This window comes from Alligator sinensis, unplaced genomic scaffold (genome assembly GCF_000455745.1).
Source record: "Alligator sinensis unplaced genomic scaffold, ASM45574v1 scaffold235_1, whole genome shotgun sequence".
Classification (NCBI taxonomy): domain Eukaryota; kingdom Metazoa; phylum Chordata; order Crocodylia; family Alligatoridae; genus Alligator; species Alligator sinensis.
The window spans coordinates 193,957-199,956 of record NW_005842042.1 but is presented as its reverse complement, the minus strand read 5'-3'; the positions used below and the strand labels follow the sequence as shown (position 1 = coordinate 199,956).

The 6,000-nt window shown below is 47.6% G+C and overlaps 1 protein-coding gene across 7 annotated transcripts in view; it reads left to right on the top strand.

Annotated features, from left to right (window-relative positions):
• Nucleotides 1-6,000, top strand: part of RGS3 (regulator of G protein signaling 3) — a 181,006-nt gene that overhangs the window by 93,484 nt on the left and 81,522 nt on the right. The gene's annotated exons all lie outside the window — the stretch shown is intronic.

Genomic DNA, 6,000 nt, shown 5'->3' with positions numbered 1-6,000 from the left:
GCTGAACCTTCATGCCAGGGAAGGAGTCCAGGACATGGGCTCACCCTTCCCTTGTGGAGGCCAGTCCAGCCCTGCCCATTATTCCCTGAATATAGACTTGCATGGTTTAATATTTGAAGTGCAGAGTGCTAGGAATAGCTCTGATTTCCATAGCCTGTCACACCTCTTGCGGTTACCACAAATGGAACAAGGCCCTTCTGGGATGAGGGGCCATCCCTTCCAAGGATGCTGCTGTGCCGTGCCGCACCCGCCCTCCCGGTGCTGCATTGTGTACAGCGGTAGTTAGCTAAGGCTGAGAAGGGAAGTGGAGTCTTGAGGTTTCCCCCCTGGTGCTTGAAGAGAGCACAGCAGCTTCCTCCGCAGGAGTCTGACTAAGCCCTACTGACCTTTACTTGCCCCACTTCCCCTGTCAACCACCCACTGCTTCCCTCCCAAGCTAGCTGGGGAACTTCAGACATCCACGTTGCAAAATGCTGAGGTCTGAGGGGAAAAGGCAAAGAGAGAGGCCGGCTGGGCCAGGCTGTAAGCATTTTTCTCATGCAGGCTGCTTTGCCTGGCTGTTGCACCCTGCTGTTTGTTAGGGAGAGGGAATTTCGGCAGCAGAGAGGTCTTGGGGGCAGGGGCTGAAATTAGTTAATGCCAGAGAACATGGAGCATGACCTTGGCTGCTCAGATACAAAAGAGGAACAAAATAATTGCTCCACTCTTCATTTCCTATGTAGAGTCAGCTCTGGACCTTGATCCCAATCCCACCTCGCTCCTTCCTTCCTGGTGCAGCTAGTCTATTTGGTTACAGGTAAAAATACCCTTTGAAAAGTCTGAAGAAGCAGTTCTCAGCCTGCAGCTTACAGGAGCAGCTGCTGGGGCCTAAGCGTGCTTTAAAGGAGGTAGCTGAAGACCGTACAGTAGAGGCACTGAAGAACCGAGCTGGTATTCCTTGGTACTTACAATTAAAGTTGGTGAGATGTGCATTATGGCATTGCAGCCTGCTGTTAACCCAAACATTGGCATGGTGGGGTGGGTGGGTGGGGGTGGTAATCTAGCACTTACCCTCCTGTGCAATTTGGGCAGCTGAAGAAATCTTGGTGGAGAGAGACCTAACTATAGCTGTGCCCTGTTTTTTTGTCATGGCTGAGGAGTGCAGCAGGGCTGATGTGTGTACCTGTATTTGTGAGGTGCTTCCGAACTGGTTGGGATGGGCTGATTTCCCCATCCCTCCTAGGCCATTGTCCTCCATTTGCTGTGGTTCTGCTGTTTTCCGTCCCAGTGCCCACCTGGCACTAGGAGCCTGTGTTGACTGTTGCCAGTGCTTATTCTAGGACCCAGCTGTGACTAATTAATTACTCAGGGGAATTCTCACTTCCCATTTGTGAATCTCATGTGGATAGATTGTGATTTTCTCCAACTGATTGGAAATCTCTGATAATTAGTCTTGCCTGTCAGCTTGTTCCAGTTCACTGTGGGCTCTTAGTATTGAATGTTTGAGCCGTTTCAATTGGATGCAAAGGTCACCTGGTCTGTTTCTCTTCCTTTAGTACGCGGGACATAGCATTTCTTGGTTCCCGGAGCATTACTGCAAGTAAACTCCCCTGCTGGGGAGGATGGATGCAATGGGGGTGATCCAGGCAGAACAAACTCATTTAGAAATGAGACTGAGTACTTTGTGAGGATTTTTTGGCTCTCTTTGCCCTGTGCTGTTTATTGCTAATGACTTGATGTGGAAATGTCCTTTGTGAAGTACTTTTCTGTTGGCCTCCGGCCCTGGAGTGGTAAGTTCTGGAAAGGCACATATTTTGATTGCACAGCTTGGCAGATCCTGACTGAGATGTCAGATGGCCTTTTCAATCTGAACTGCCGTCAAAGTCTGCTTCTTCCTTCTGGTCTTGTTTAGGAGCTTGAAGAAGTTGGCTTTGCTTGTGCCTGTCCCCATGGCACCGGCGTTGACTCTCAGTGAAGCCTGTTTGCAGGTCCTGCTGTATTGCTGTGTGCTTCCTACCCTCCTGCATGTCAGTCTGATTCCTCAAGCAATTACCTTTTTCCTTGAAACTATAACTACTTGGCTCAGTCCTACATAAGATAGTCTAACGAGGAAGGACAGTGACCACCCGTGAAAAGGAGGGATGTTTCTTTTTGAATAACCTTGGCTGGGATTTCACTGCTTAGTGTAATATGCTTCTAGACACCAGCCCTGAGTATGGATTAAACTGGTCTGTCACAAAGGTGTATAGGCCGACCCATATAAACTCCTCTCCACCCCCATCATTCCCTTTTGGCAGAGACTTTTTGTTGGTCTCCTAATTCACTGAATGGCACATTGATAGGAACAGGCGTATTGCTGAGTATAACAATTGAGACATCTCCGGTACGCTGAAGACCATTGTGATGTTTCCTGTTTCTGTCGCTTACTGCACTGTGCAAAGGCAAATCAATATAATCTGCTTTACAATGCTCTGTCTTCCTGCTTTAGAAGCCCAACATGGCTGATGAGCATTGCACCAGCCAATGTTTCCAAGGGGCCGGGCTAGTTTCCTTAGTAGATACTGTGGGAATTTCCATCTCAAGTTACTGCCTTGCTGAGGAACCGCACCCCTCCTGGCGTGCATGTGCATTAGTTTAGTGCTTAGCAGCAAAAAATCAAGGGCCCTGCTGTGAGATCTTCCCACTCATGGTCCTGTCTCCCACCCATTTGGGATCCCAGAGTGAAAACAGTCATCTACTTTATGCTGCTTTGCTACCTACCTGCAGGAGCTTGGAGAGGTGCTACACTTGAAGTAACCTCTCATGTAGTACGTCACCCCTGGACTGCAGTGATCTAGTAGATGGTGCTGGTAAAACTGCTCAGATCATTGTAGCCTGCTCCCAACCCTCTGCTGCCCACATGGTTCAGTAGTTCTTTACTTGGATCTATTCTCGGGTCTTCTGTTTACCTTTTACTGGAAAGGAGACCAGAGGTGCTGGTGTGTTGGGAAGATATTGCTTACATACAGGTCTTCATTAGCATGTGATGAATAGCTCCCCCCACCTCCCCATCAGTGGCTCTGTGGAAATATAGCTTCCTTAGGGAGGGAGAGATTCTGCACTGAATGGATGTGTACTTTGCAAAACTCATTTGTTCCCTGTCAGTACAATGAGGAGCACATGAGCAGGTCAGCCCAGTGGTGCTTTGGAGAAACACTCTCAGGTTAATTTGAAATGCTAAAGCCCAACCTGAAGTTTAATACTTTTGAGAAGAATCTTAAACATCTTGGATCCTGGTGGGTTTTGTTTTGCTCTGCTGTTTGGCTGCAAATTTCCTTTTAACACATCTCTGAGCACAGTTTGGTCAAAGACTGTTTGTCTGCCACAACAGAAATGGGTATGATGGTGAGCATGGCATGTGTATAGAATAGACTGTGCTAGCTAGCTGGCTGTCATCTTCAGAGGGCTGGGGCTGGGTTCTCTCTCAGGTAGGGAATGACTGTCCACTTAGGGTTGGTCCCTAGTTTGTTTCAGGTTCTCATGCCCTAGCCCAACACTGCAAAAGTAGCTGGGTAGGTTCCTTTGGGACTTAAAATACATTCTGGTAGATCTTGTAACAGCCTCTGTGTTTGTGCTTCAGAATCTACATTTGGGTCTGTCCCTCCTGGCACTGTCCCTCTCATACAGTCTCTGGCAGTCTGTCTGAAAAGGCAATTCTTCTGTCCATAGCCTCCTACTATGCACAAGTACATGCCCACAAACACATGTAGTTCAGTTCTCAGGATTTTATTCTGAGGTTTGTAATATTTGGGGCTTTTTGTAAAGCCCCAGCACCTTGAGTCTTGTGATTATGGAAGAAACTTAGTTTCCATTTGCTTTACGTCTAATGGCTTGTGAAAGAAGACAAATAAAATACTCATTATCTTGCTCCACACATTCATGATTTTTAAGCCTGTCTTGTGATTTGGAGTGGTCTGACATTGGTTTTGAATGTTTGGTGCTGATAATGTGCCTGCATATACACATCCAGACACACATACTTGTACACACACAGCAAGTTTCCATGCAAGGTTAATACAGTGCTGCTTGAGGAGCACACACAACATGGCTTTGCTCATCCTTTCCAACCAGGAGTTGTCGCACTGGGGGCCTATGGCGTTTGTGCTGCCTGAGTGCTGAAGAAGGCTTTCTGCTTTCCCTGTTCATTTTGTGCCTGCACAGTGAATGATCAGTAACTCCAGCCAGGACTGGGACTCTGGGGTTTTCCGTGGTGCTAGCAGCTCTGTGTCAATCCCATGTAGCCTGCTGTCATGGAAAAATCTGTGTTGGGGGGAGCAGTAAGCAAGTGATTCAGAGGCCTTGTAAGCTTTGCCTAGTGGTTCGCATCACAGCTCATGATCATTGACCTCTCCTCTTACCCCCTGAAGTAGATATAAAATGTCTGAAGTGGATTTTTGATCACTTAAGAAAACAGACCTTAGATCCCAGCACTGGTGAGCCAGCCCTACCTCAGGGGCTCTGCATCCCACTCCAGTAGGTGGCTGGTGACCTGGTGATCTGGAGGCTTGTAGAAGTGATCATTAGAGTTGGAGTTCATGTTTGTATCTATAACTATGGAAGGGCATTTGCAACTTGGAAGGCAAATCAGTTCCAATGACCATGTGTTTTTGTTCTGTTGCATGAAACAATTGTTGCTTTGGAAGCCTAAATAAAATAGATGCAAAGATCCAGAGCCCTTTCCAAGGCTCCCACATGCCAGTCTTGTGCCCTTAAGGGGTGTGGCACACCTGGAAGGATGACACTTGTTTCTGAGCTTGGCCACACCATTTGGGGAGCCAGATATGAGTCCTTGGAGAAGCGTGGCTGGGTATATTGACCTAACACTACAAACTACCTATGAAGGAGTCTGGAGGGCTGTTATTTTTCATGATTACCTGTTGTGTTAAATAGTTCTTATTCACTCAGAGATCTGCAATTATTTATCATTGTCTCTACTCTTCCTAGCAGAAGTGAGCAAGATCTGTGTTTGATAGGGCGAAGTGGAAAGGGCAGGCTTTTTTGTATTGAGGAGAACATACTAAGCATAAGTGAAAGAGAGAGAACTCGAAACTTTGGCATAAAGTAAATGAACCAGGTTATTATTCTCCCAAACCCTCTGTGTGTAAAGCACTAGCTGGATGGATCTGCAGGAGCACCCAGGATGGTGGTGTTGGCTGTGTAAAGCAAGGACTTTTGGCTAGTCCCAATGACTTTAGGTGATAACTTGTTGTGAGGCCCTGGGCAGAGTCTGTGTCAGGACTGTTCTGGGGTTAAAGTGAGATGTCTGGGGTAAATCCAGAGGTGCCCATAGTTTTGCCAGTTTGGAATCTGCAGTAGCTGTGGAGGGAGCTGGGGGTCCCTTCAGGTGCCCCCTCAAGGGTCAGTCAGAAATAGCACTTACTGTGGCCCAGACTTGCCAGCCCCATCGCTCAGTAATGGGAATGCTTCCAAATGGGAGCCATCTGGATACCACGTGAAGAACTGCTGCAGTACAGAAGAAAAACACCCACAAATCGCACACCGCTGGTTATGACCTATCACCCATCCCTTGAACCTGTACGGAAAATCCTCAAAAAATTGCAACGCATATTAGAAAAAGACCCTATTCTTAAAAAGATCTTCCCAGAGCCACCCATCCTAGCCTTCAGACAAGCACCAAACCTCGCTAACCTCATCACCAGAAGCAAACTTCCTCAAGCCCAGATCACACCAAAAGGATCCAGACCGTGCTAGGACAAGAAATGCAAAACCTGCCCCCACATCTCCATCACCCCCACTATTACTACACCCCACAACAGAGCCATCAGCATCCCAGGATCTTACAGCTGCACCTCCAGGAATGTGATATACCTCATCCAATGCACCAAATGCCCTGATGGAAGATATGTAGGAGAGACCAGACAACAACTGCGCACCAGAAAGAACGCACACCGGAAATCCATCAAAGACAGAAACACCCAATTACTGGTGGGGGCACATTTCTCACGGGACGGCCACTCTCTC